Source organism: Macrosteles quadrilineatus, unplaced genomic scaffold, assembly GCF_028750875.1.
Source record: "Macrosteles quadrilineatus isolate MER2022 unplaced genomic scaffold, UCM_ALF_1.0 Scaffold_3__2_contigs__length_128488019, whole genome shotgun sequence".
NCBI classification, from domain to species: domain Eukaryota; kingdom Metazoa; phylum Arthropoda; class Insecta; order Hemiptera; family Cicadellidae; genus Macrosteles; species Macrosteles quadrilineatus.
The window spans coordinates 94,092,081-94,105,442 of record NW_026542596.1 but is presented as its reverse complement, the minus strand read 5'-3'; the positions used below and the strand labels follow the sequence as shown (position 1 = coordinate 94,105,442).

The window sequence follows — 13,362 nt, the reverse complement described above, 5'->3', positions numbered from 1 at the left end:
TTTAATTATCAGCAAGTTTGGTTGGTTAGGTTAGGTTATGACAGTAACTGCCGGACGCCTAATCCACGTCCGGTTACCGGACGCGTATCCTCTGCGTAAAAATTAAGCACAAAAATGAAATTAAGATAAAAAAAATAACATGGAGTTACGAGTTGCCATGCTGGTGACAAAAACAACTCAATATAAACAGAAAATCAAAACAAATGGAAGAAATTACTTTCGCAGGAGAGACTTTTTTTTTTCTAAGCTGCAATCAGTTCAATTTGTATTTAATTACTAACATAGATAAAACATACTCCCTTAGTCTATGTTACTAATTAATGCATACATTAGTTATCATCTACAGGAGTGTGTAGGCAAAACAAACTTTCTTCAAGATGCATTGTTATTTTTAAAAGAAACCTTGTGTTCATTTCACAAAGACAGCTGGGTGCTGGGTCTAAACCATCAAAAATAGTTAAAAAAAGTTAATAGGTTTACCAACAGGGTGCAGTACTATAAACTTGTTTAAATTTATGACAACAGCTAATTTGCAACTAAAAGGTGAGTGAGCGTAGCGAACGAACTTCAACTGGAGGCGAGTTAGCGTAGCGAACGAGCTCCAACCTAAAGGTGAGTGAGCGTAGCGAAAGAACTTCAACCAGGACGTGATTGAGCCATGCGAACGAGCTCATCTTGAAACGAATGAGCATTTGACATAAAACCACATTATGACAGGACGACGTCTGTCGGGCCAGCTAGTTACTTTTATAAGCACTAGAGCACTTATATACTCTCAGCCTGTAAGAGCACAGATGTAAGAGAAGAGAGTATAATTGATTAATCGATGCTTTAATAAAACCACCAATAATAAATTAATATGATTTAACTTTTTATAAAAAAAACTGTGAATTCTAAATTCAGCGAAGATAGTGTTTCAGCTGTTTTCTCCGAACCTGTAGCAAACGTGAGTAAAATCAGACGAAAAATGACAAAGAGGGTGAACACAGCTGTTTCTCTATGCATTCGTGCTTTCTGCTTTCGCTTTGTCAAATAATTTTTATTTTTTAAGGTTATGATGTTGTAAAACATAAACCGTCTTTGTAATAAATAATCATTGAAGATACAAGACGTTGGTTTTTTTTACTAAGACTAAACTGCTGAAAACAAAGTAAGTAATATTGTAAGCAATGTAAACTATTACTAAAACCATTTATTTTAGGGTCTGTCAGTGGGACCTTCCAAAATATTATTCCTGTCACTACTTGATTAAATAACTATTTAAAACACGTTTAAAACCAATGTTTACACCAACAACCTAAAAACTATATTTTTTTGTTTACAGTACTTTTGATTTTGTCCAGAGTTTTACAACATGATCTCCAAATCTCAACTCACAAGTACAATTTTTAAAAAACTGTCTCTACAATTGCATAATGTATAGGTAACTTACTGTATAAAAAAAACAATTTTCACCATTAAGTTACATACTTTTTAACTCATTTCTATTACTAATAATTGACTGATAAGAACCGTTTTACTTATATTAAAATCACAGCAATGTTGTCAGCTCCGGCACAAGTGGCGAGTTTCATGAAAGTCTCATGCAATCACAGCAGCATCAAGATATTACATCCACAATAATTTTACATAAGTTAGGTAGGTACTTACTTATATTTTCGTCACAAAAGTTTCTTAGCACCCCTTAAATGAAAAGCTGCGAGGAAAAACTACACTAACTTATTTATGGTTCTATTAGGTTTGCTGCTATAACTTAGGGCCTACATGAAGATTTGTAATTGACACATTATTGTAGAGCTAGGAATTCCTGTATAGGAGTGAAAATTTAAAAACGTACGTTTTCAGGAAAAGCACTTTGCAAATTTTTTTCCCCTTTTTTCAAAACTTTTATTATTTTTTTATTTCATTACCATTTGAAGTTTCATAAAATGTCCATGGTAACGCAATATGTTTGGTAGTTTCTTTTTAAAAGAGCATCTTTAGTGGAAAAAACACAAAATCCTGTCACGACCATAACGGATGTTTTAAAAATGAATATTAAAAATAGTTAATGTTATTTTTATAACTATGTTTTGCTATAAACTAATTTACTTTTATGACCATTATACAATAAAAAGGTAACTGAGCTTTTGGTATATTTGGTCTTTCTAGAAAAAAATAAAAAAACTCAAAAAATTGAAAAAGCCAATAAAATCTTTTTAAGTTTGTATAACTCCGAAAAAACTTACCTGAGACCCGAAAAATCGTTATGTTTGTATAGAGGTGTGCTTCTTTTGTGTATAAAACATTGAAATATGACGATAATTTAATTTTTGAAATTTTTATGATAGAAATCATAAACGTGATGGTCAGGGACAAGCGGTACGGTCGTGAATTGTCTGGAATAATCTAAATCTTTCTAAACAATCCTTCAATTATCCTCTTAGTTATAATAAAAATATGTGTTTCAATTGCACTAAACTGTTCAATTTACAATTATATTAAAGTTATTGTCACGACCAAACACACTATAATCCATAAGGCTGGATTGGTCGTGAAAAAACCCGCGATGGTTGTGAAACTTTGGTCGTGAAATTACGAGTTATTTGGCTCTGTTCTGGCGGTAGCCCTGCACCTCATGTTCGAGGATACAAAGTGGACTTCTAGGTTAATCTAGCAATTGAAATATCTTATAAACAAAAATTAACACCGTGTCTACTTCATCGAATGACTACGTACGGTCATGGACACACCAAAATTACAAAAAAACACTTATTAATCTTGTAATTCCTCCTTTCAACTCGAAACGACCGGCACTAAATCCTGACGTACACCCCGAACTAGTCTCTAAAACCAACTGACTCCATCGACGCCAGGCTTGCCACTGTCGTGCTCCAAAGTTGAAAATTTTTCTCAAATGGTCGTGATGCCAAATCGAGGGACAGACTTATTTTGTCATGGTAGTCAGTTTGTAATGACAATAAAATTATAATATGCTCCTTTTTTGTAAGTTTAATAACCATTGATGACATAAAAATATGGCTTTATATATTTCGGCATGAATTATTAGTCTAAAAACAGCGTGAAAGTTGGAAAATGTACCCTAGGGACACGTGATGGTCGTGAATTTCGAGACTTTAAAAATACAAAAAAAATACCTAGAACCTATTTAAAACCAAATAAATGTGTGTAACATGTTGCCCCCGTTCAAAAAAATATTAAAACACATAATAATAAACTACAAATCCAGTATCTACGAAGTAAAAGGCCAGGGACATGAAAACGTACGTTTTTAAATTTTCACTCATAGGTCTAGGTCTATATGTTCAATTATGAGTTAAAAAATCCAGCAATTGTGGAATAACACGAACAAAGAGCTGCACCAAATCATACAAGACAAACTGCAACCTTATAACATCACTTCTGTAGTTCACAGATTGGAAATTCTTACCCGCAAGTCTTTCCTGATCGCTGTTATTGCTAATTAGGCCTACCTTTATTAAAATCATAAATAATGCAAAATTACTTAAACCTAGATCTGAAGCTGTCAATTAGTAATTACTTACGGTACAGTAGAACCCCGGTTAACCAAAATAACTTAAAAGGGGGAGAGCCGTTTTGGATAACCAATTATTTTAGCTACAGAAATGTTACAATGGGTTAGAAAAAACTTTAAACTAAACAACTGAAGTTACTAAAGCATTTGTATTAGCCTACTTATATTTTAGCCCTGTATTATTTTATGGAACCATTTTGGTTAACCCGAATTCGGTTAACCGGGGTTCTACTGTACCGGTACTCTAAACTAGGCCTAATCAAATATTCAAGGAAAGGAACCTTTTTTCTCTCTCGCAGGCATAGTAATTAGTGGAACCAGTAGACCAATTAGTTCTAGGCCTATTGGTAGAGGTAGAGTCTCATGAAAGGCGGCCAGTTAGAACTCATGAAAGTAGCTTTTTATGTTTCAAATGCCAAAACTAGCCCCATCTGTCAATGATATTGGGCTAAAAACATTAAAAATAAGTAAATCAGATTTTGGGACATTAAGATATTTGAATGGTCTGTTTGAGCTTGACATTGACTTAGTAGGAACTAATGTTGTTTGTATCCATAATGCTATTTAAGGTACTCGTCATGGGACAGCGCTGGCTATTGGACATCGTGCAACTGGCAGTGGCTTTATACATAGTGCAACTGCTTCATTATTAAGAGTGTAAAGTGTGTTGTTCTAGACGACCAATCTCATGACGTCCAGAGCTTGTGGAAAGACTATGTTTATTTCAGTTACTGTACTTTTGGACATAGTAAAATATGGACGTCATGCAACAGTTAAATATTTTATATTAGGAGTCATGAAACAGCTCAACAATTTTATTTTGTACGTCCTGACACTGACTTATATCATTGGACGTTGTGCAATGCGTTTCAGCCACGTTTTAGCTATTGTTAAATAAAAACAAAAATATGTTCCGTAATCCGACATATTTGATATCCGATATGATCTGTATTTGGAGTATTTGACATTGGTACGTAAAAGTCTATTATTGTCTCAATAAATTAGTTCAGGGCCTGAAACATGAATTTTGATATAACTTATTCTTAGACTGTGGCACTCTGTGGCTAATAATAAACGTGGCTGTAGTTCATTCATCTTGCATTCATAATCTCTTCAAAATATGCACTTGTGTAATTAATGGGTTTCTATCTCAAAAGTAAAGTGAATGCTAATGTGAATGACTTATCCCCCACTGTTCCATTAATACTTAAACAATTATAATAAAACTGTCTTAATACGAACTCCTTTTATTGTTTCAGAAGACAGCACTGAAGAATGGGTTGGAAGATGGAAGTTGGTAAAATGATGCTTTACATGGCTTTCCCATTAGCTACTTTTCACTACTTCAACCAGCCTCAATTTTATGAAGAATGGGTTGTGAAAACTAAAAGAGAACTTTATCCTCCTGAGTCGGAAGAAGTTAACGAAAAGATTAGAGCACAATTACTCGAACTAAGGCGTGAGCGAGAACTCATTGAACTCAAAAAGAAGGAGGCCCAACTAAAGTAAATCGAATGGTTTGTGTTTTAGTGTGAAGACTTGTGACTCTTTTGTACATAATAATGAAATAAATAATTTATAGTGATATTGTATAGTATGTTCTGAACATGTGTAATTAAATTTGTATTATATTATTCACAAGCACTTCATTTAATTTTCCTCAGAAAATGACTTGGTTGAATCATAAAACTGCCTTAAACCTATAATTTTTTGTAAAATGTATTTATGAAGACTGTAATTAATTTACATTGACTTAAATAAATGGATGCAAAAGAGGATGAATGTTGTAGGTTTTTAGTCTAATGCAGTGAAAACCTTTGGTACAGTTTGAAAGTAGGCCTATTTGTATGCATTCTATGTTATAAAATACTATTGTTACAAGTTAAATAGAATGAAATGAAAAGAATACTTTACTGGAAGAAACTTTTATAATGTACTAAATTGGTCAAACTTATTTACTGAATAATTAATGAAGAACAGAAAACCATATGTAAAACAAAAACATTTGAATTCTCATAAGGAAGTCAAAGAGTACTAAATATAATAAACATAGTCCAATAGTTATTATATGCAACACTCCCCCTACTCAAGGCTTCCTTAGAGACTTCATAAGAACGTTAAGCCAGTCCAATTTTCTGTCTTGAAACCTTCAACCTTGCTAGTTGTTCACTTGTGTCAATTTTCTTCACTTCAAGGTTTCCTGCTGTCACTTGTTCTCGAATGAAAAAGTTTTTTTTTTCAATGTGTTTGGTTCATAATGTGCGTTCCCCATAACGGCATTCATCGCAAAATCTTCAAAACGAATGGGCTGCCTTACCATAGCTCTATCTCGGAGTTGGCGAGTTTGCTCAACGTTTTCTTCATGTTGTTCTGCTTCCTCGTCTGTCAATTTATCTTCTTCCGATTCATCTTCAGGAAAGAGAATGGGGACATTTTCTACTACAGGGGCTGAACAGTTCTCATCTTTTGCTTCATCGGGGACTTTTTCTTCTGAAGATATAGGCCTATTTACTATGGATTCACTAATAGGCTCTTTCAAAAATTTTACATCCCTGGACCGAATGACAGTACATTTCCATGAATTCCAGAGACGATATCCATCATTACCATCATATCCAATAAGTTTGCATTTCATCGCTTTCTTGTCAAACTTACGTCTTCTCTGCTTTGGAATATGGACAAAACAATCTGTCCCGATAACTCGTAAGTGTTCTATTGCAGGTCTTTTTCTAAACCATAATTCATATGGAGTCTTTCCGGCAACTGATGACTTAGCAGTTCTGTTCAAAATATAGGATGCAGTGTTTATCAATTCGGCCCACAAGCCTTGAGGCAGATCACCGTGAGCATGCATCATTGACCTTGCACATTCAACTATGGTCCGATTTTCTCTCTCTGCAGATCCATTCTGTTGTGGTGTGTATAGCATTGTGATCAACTGTTGTATTCCATTCACTTGAAGGACTCGTCTAATACTTTCATTGTCAAATTCACCTCCTCCATCACATCTCAACTTACATATTACATGACCTGTGACTTTGACTTCTGCAAGAAACTGCTTCAGCTTCTCTACAACTTGAGATTTTGTCTTCATAAAATAAACACTGCGGTAGCGAGTAAAGTCATCCTTGAACAATACAAAGTACTTTGAACCTCCAATCGACTCAAAGAAAGGTCCACAAACATCAAAGTGAACGATTTCGCCAGGTACTGAAGCTCTGTGTTCATCTCTGCTTCTGAATTGTGTCCTGTGCATTTTCCCATAAGCACATCCTTCACATACCTCATTGTCAAGCTTGAGATTAAGGTTCAGTTCTCTTCTTGCAAACTCTTGTACATGAGTTTTGCTTTGATGTCCTAGTCGTTCATGAAGTAACTGCAACTGATTAACAGCTGGAACTCCTTCCATAACAGCCATGAGGTCTACTGATTTTCTTACTGCTAATTTAAACAAGCCTCCGCCTTGACTTCGATGTCCTTTGATGAGTGGTTTACCATTTCTATCAAACAAAGTGCAATCCTTGGATGTCGATACAAATTTACTATTTACATTTAAATCTTGAGCAGCGGTTACTGAAAATAGGTTTGCAAAAATACCAGGTACATACCATACATTGGTTAGCTTTACTGTATTCCAAATACCATCCAAATTTGCTTCCATGCAAATTGTTCCTCTACCAATAGCACTTGTCTGTTGTCCATTTGCCATTGTAACTGCATGAGGTAACTCAAATTGTTCAAAGTCAGTAAACATTTCCCTACAATGTGTAACATGGTTGGTAGCACCACTGTCCACGTACCAATCATGTGATGCGGTAGTATTCTGGGTTTGAAAAACACAATTACTTAATAAGGTTAGTGCTGCTTGTTTGGATTCTTTTTCCAAGCTTTTCTTTTCAGGTTTTCTTTCAGGTTTTCCATCCGCTATCCATTTCTGACACTCTTGCAACCAATGTCCTTTCTTGTGACAATAGTGGCATGGAAACTTTTTCTTTTTATCATTGTTTTTCTGTAGACCTACTTGCCTTCTGTTACCTTTGCCTTCTTTAGATCTATTGACCGCCATTAAAGCTGTATCTTCTTTGTCTTTTTCCTTTAAGGTCAACTTTCTTGCTTCTGTACACAGCCAATTTGTAAGATTGTCAAGGTTTCTCGCTTTATCCTTGTGAATCATTAACCAAGTTGTCTGAAAGTTGGAATATTCTGCTGGTAGGATTTCAAAAATCTTGCAAATCAACAATATCTGAGGTAAACTATCTTCTTTCTTGTCTTGAATTTTCTTAATTTCTTCTTGAAGCTTTACCCATAAAGACTTGATTGCAGATAGGTTCCCAGCCATATCCAAGTGTTGATCCCATTTGTAGGTGAAGAACTGAGAGCATATATCACAGGCTTTATTTTCCTCTATTTCCGCAAATAGATTATGCAGCTCCTTCCAAACCTCATCTGGTTTTTCTAGGTTTCTTACCTGAGCTCTTACTTCCTTACTTAATGAAGATGCTAACATAAACATTACCTCTGACTGTGTTTTGTTATACTTATCCATCTTCATTTTGTATTCTTTCATTTCTGCAGCTTGTGTTTCATCTTTAGGTTTCTCTGGCAATTCCATTTTACCAGAAATGGCTTCGTATGCATTTGGGATTCCTTTAAGGCTAATTTGCATTAGATATTTCCAATCATCCCAGTTGTCTTTTCCATGCAGCAATTCCATTTTCTGCATAACAAATTCCATACTAAAGATTTGATCTCAAGCAATAAATTATTCTATTTAAAACCTGTAACACACAATATAAGGGTGTCTGGGCCCATAACCTGTTATAAAATACTATTGTTACAAGTTAAATAGAATGAAATGAAAAGAATACTTTACTGGAAGAAACTTTTATAATGTACTAAATTGGTCAAACTTATTTACTGAATAATTAATGAAGAACAGAAAACCATATGTAAAACAAAAACATTTGAATTCTCATAAGGAAGTCAAAGATTACTAAATATAATAAACATAGTCCAATAGTTATTATATGCAACATTCTAAACCTTTAAACCTTCAATACTGCTACAAGACAACTTTGGAAGGTTATAATTTTTTTTATTAGCTTCCTGTGCTGGAAGTTGTTAGTTTGAAAATGAAAGTTTCATAATTCAATAGATAATGTTTATTTTTATTCAGTTTTTGACAACTTTTTGCCTGGTAATGAATAGTTTTTTTCATAGGCTAACAAAATTTCAACAAATTTTATAAATATTTTGTTTCAATTTATTGTCCAAAAACCTTGTAAAAATCAATATCACTTGAGAAGAAAAGAAAGAGTTACTTGATCTCTCAGCTCACAAATTAAATTGTTTACTTTAATGGGGGAGTAAAGGCGGTCAGGCACAGTAAACACACTTGTTAGCAAAAGTTTCTTTTAAATTAAGTGCTAGTTAAAAAGAAATTCTAGCTGCAAAATGATAAAAATATTTCCTAGATTAAACCTCTAAAGACAACAAGGGTTCACTTAATGGTGCTCAAGTGAGTCGCAGTTTAGGTCCAAATGTTAGAAATGAAAGTCTGCCAAAAGGTGTTTTGTTTTCTGACATTTTAGGCTAAGAAGTAACAACTTAACCAAAATAACCCAAAAATCTCCTAAAAATTTGCATTACTGATTAAGATGAATAAGTAAGACAAATTCCATACTAGGTGTGCAATGCAGTTGTATGCTTGCAATATTGAGCGGAGCAAGTATATTAATCATTTTTTTAAGTCAATGCTACGTCTGTTATATATAAATGGAATGTCTACTTGCTGTATCCAGAGTCAATGCTAAATCTAGTTCACGTAATTGAAACATCTCCTGGTCGAATCCTCTTATTCAATGGTACGTTTGGTTCACATAAACCATGGAATGTCTACTTGCAGAACCCAAAGGTAATGCTACATTTGTTATACGTAAATGGGAATTATACTTACAGTATCCAAAGTCAATGCTCCTTTTGGTTAACGTAAATGAGATGTCTCTTTGCAGTATCCAATGTCAATGGTGCATTTATATCACGTAAATGGGATGTCTAGTCTACTTGCAGTATCTAAATCCAATGGTCTTTCTGTTTTTATAAATTAAATGTCTATTGATGTATCCAATGCAAATGGCACATTTGGTTCAAGTAAATGGAATGTCTACTTGCAGTATCCAAAGTCAATGGTACATTTGGTTCACGTAATGAGATGTCTCCTTAACGAATCCTAATTCAATGGTACGTATGATTCACATAAATAATGGAATGTCTACTTGCAGAACCCAAATGTGTTATATGTAAAGGGGATGTCTTCTTACAGTATCCGAAGTCAATGGTCCATTCGGTTCTAATAAATTAAATGTCTACTTGAAGTATCTAATGTCAATGGCAAATTTGGTTCACGTAAATGAAATGTCTACTTGCAGTATCTAAAGTCAATGGTCCATCTGGTTCTCATAAATTACATGTCTACTTGCAGTATCTAATCTAAAGTCAATGGCTCGTCTGGTTCAAGCTAATGGAATGTCTACTTGCAGTACCTATCCAAAGTTAATGATATATTTGGTTCACGTAAATCGGATGTCTACTTGTAGTATCAAAGTCAATGTCTCTGTTTCTTGTAAATGGGATATCTATACGTCCAGTATCTAAAGTCAATAATGCATCTGGTTCACGTTAATGTAATGTCTAATTGCTGTATCCAAAGCTAATGATATATTAGGTTCACATATTAATTTGGAATCCCTATGTGCTGTATTCAAAGTAAATTGTACGTCTGGTTCACGTAAATGAAAAATGTCTACTTGTAACAAAAGCCAATATGGTGCATAATCCTTATTGGTTATACATTTTGTAGCAAATAATGCTCAACGGTATCAATCCGATTGTTCTTCCCTTTTGTTCTCTATTTTGCAATGTGTTAGTTTAGATGATTTATTTGTAAACACATGTTACAACTTTTGTTTACTTTTTTATTGTTATCTTGCAAATACCGTCATGGCAACCAATTGACCCATAAGGCCCATTAAATTCACATAGGGAAAAGCCCTGTGGTCCGATTTGTACCATTTCAGATTTATACTTTCCCGTGGTTGGTTACTATGACCATAGATAAAACCATAGATAAGACATACTCCATGACTGTGCTAAATTTAATGCAGATCGCTTCAGCCGTTCAGGAGGAGTATTTGTAAAACAAAAGCAGGAGTGTAGTTTAAAGCTTCGCTTCGCTCCGCTCAATTATAACAATGCAACCAATTGGACAAAGTCTCAAGAGTGGATTTTGTTAATTGAATTAAAATACAACTGACAAAAATCATTGACTATAACAAAATACAATTGACCTAATAAACCTCAACAATTAAATTAATGATTCAGTAAAAAGTTTCCTTTGAATATGATATCAAGAGAATTTCTTTTGCAAATTTTATAAATTTTGTTCTTATCTTAAAATAACCATCGATGTATAATAACTCTACATCGATGAAAATAACTAGCCTATGAAAGAAATTAATTATATTTTTTATGTTATTAGGCCTAATTAGTTATGTGATTAAAAATGTGAAATTTTACAATTTTCACAGTTCTAGCAGTTTTAGTGAATTTACCATGTAGGAAACAAACAAGCTGTTTAAATATGTAGCAAACTATTGAAATGGGTATCTGATGAGTGGTCGGCACCTTCACACTCTTTGACACTGAATAGGCAGCTATACTTAGTTGGTGTAGTATCCATGGAAATGCAGGAACGATTACATCTAGCGACACTATCGTGGGATTCTTAGCCCCATGGTGTTTCGTCAAAATTTTCGAGTTTTAGTTTTGAGTGGATATATCCGTTTTGGGTCACCAGAACCCAAAAAATTGGTTTTCTAAGTGATGTATGTCTGTGTGTGTGGATGTGTACAGAGCTACAGACCACACCTGTCATCCAATTTTGAAGAAATTTGGTACGTAGGTACTAATCCATTATATCTCCAGGCGTTTTTTCATAAAAAAAAATTATTATTGGGGATTTTTCTATAAAAACCCATAAAATAACAGAAAATTGGATTTTCTCGAAAACGGCCCAAACGATTTTAATAAAATTTAGTACGTTATATTCCTTTAAATTTTAAACAAAATGATACAAATTCCATTCCTGTCAAAATTACGGTTCCAAATTTATCGTAACTTATGTTATTTTTCCATAAAAACAAAAAAATTGGATTAAAAAAAGGCCGGTTTTGATTAAACTCATGTCCTTAAAATCTTAAAAAATAGCACAGATCCCATTTCCGAAGTACGGTTAAAAAGTTTTTGTAACTTATGTTATTTCCCATAAAAACCCCAAAAAATTACAAAATATCGGATTTTAGGAAAAAGCCAGGTTTGATCAAAATTATTGTGTTATGGTCCTTATAGTTCTAAACAAAAATAATGCAACCGCCATTGCAGAAACAATTACGGTTCAAAAGTTAAAATGATTGCAACTTTTGTGATTTTCCCTATAAAATATCATAGTTACTCCTTTGTTACTCCAGCTTGCCCATGATAAAGGTTGTTGACAAGCTAATGGGAGAAAGTATGTGTCAGATTGCTGATACCGTTTAACTTTGTTATTATCTTACAAGAATTATGCTATTAAAAAGGGGAAATTGTTTACAGTTCTATCAGTTTTAGCGAATTTCCCATCTAGGAAATAAGGTACCTAAAAATTTTTTTTTCAACAATTTTTGTTACAATGGAAAATATTGGGTAAACTGTTGGTATCTGCTGATTGGTTGACGCCTTCACACTCTCCGACACTGAAGAGAATACTATACTTAGTTGGTGTAGTATCCACAGAAATGCAGGAACTATTACATTTAGCGACACTATCGTTGGCTAGCCCCATGGCCCATGTTGCCCATGTTTACTATACTTGACATCTGTGATCACCAATAGTAAAGAGCCTCTTATAGAATGTGCTTCTATTGAAGTTCTATTTTATCGTTTTATGACATAGTCGAAAATAAAATGATTTTTTCTTCATAGTTTTTGTTTCTTACCTAGTTGATGGAGACATAGAATATCAATTATCAATTATCAATCATTGAGATGGGGACGCCACCTAGGTGCGTATTTTAACCCAAATATGAGTGAAGGATGAGTGTAGAATGGTGTAGATGACCTGTGTAGCTTTGTTACTGATATTTTCATTAGTCAGGATCATTTATTTGATGCCCAATAATCAGGAACAGCTGGGTCCAGTTTCGAACCATCAAAAAGCTACTGAATTTTCTCAGGATCGAACCGGTGACCTTTTGATTCAAAGATAAAGGACGTAAACATAAGGTCCATGGAAATAAAGGACTCATAAGCACATATTACTAATGAACCAATGATAAAGGAACAGAATGTGAAGCATCTTTTATGTAGCATCTATTACAGTGTCAAAAGTTAAAGGTGCAAATATAACTTTTGACATTTACACACTCTGCTAGCATCCAATCAACTATTTTTTTCCTATAAAAAATGGTATCAGCTGATCCATAAACATATGACGTCTACATCTATGTGACGTATTCAAAAGTATGGTTTTATGCACTCATGTTGGCGTGTGTGGCACAATCCAGAGAACACCTCTGAACACACACTAAACTATCTCGCAGCTTTTGCCATTTGAATGGTTGATTTGGCTGTGTGAGGCCATTGTCACGGGTATTGTGCCATTGCAGGGGACGCTGGGAGACAATGGCCAATCATTGTAAACAGTCGGATGATTAGCATCGGTAAAACACCGGATGGTCGGTAAACGTCTGTTTTGTAGATGTGTCGTTAGGCAGAATTTGGTTCCGTTACTA

The 13,362-nt window shown here is 34.1% G+C and overlaps 1 long non-coding RNA gene across 1 annotated transcript; it reads left to right on the top strand.

Annotated features, from left to right (window-relative positions):
- Nucleotides 1-1,024: 1,024 nt before the first annotated feature.
- LOC128990721 (uncharacterized) lies at nucleotides 1,025-5,169 on the top strand. The gene is made up of 2 exons (XR_008490558.1): nucleotides 1,025-1,150; nucleotides 4,795-5,169. It is a non-coding gene; the product is annotated as an uncharacterized LOC128990721 (long non-coding RNA).
- The last annotated feature ends 8,193 nt before the right edge of the window (nucleotides 5,170-13,362 follow it).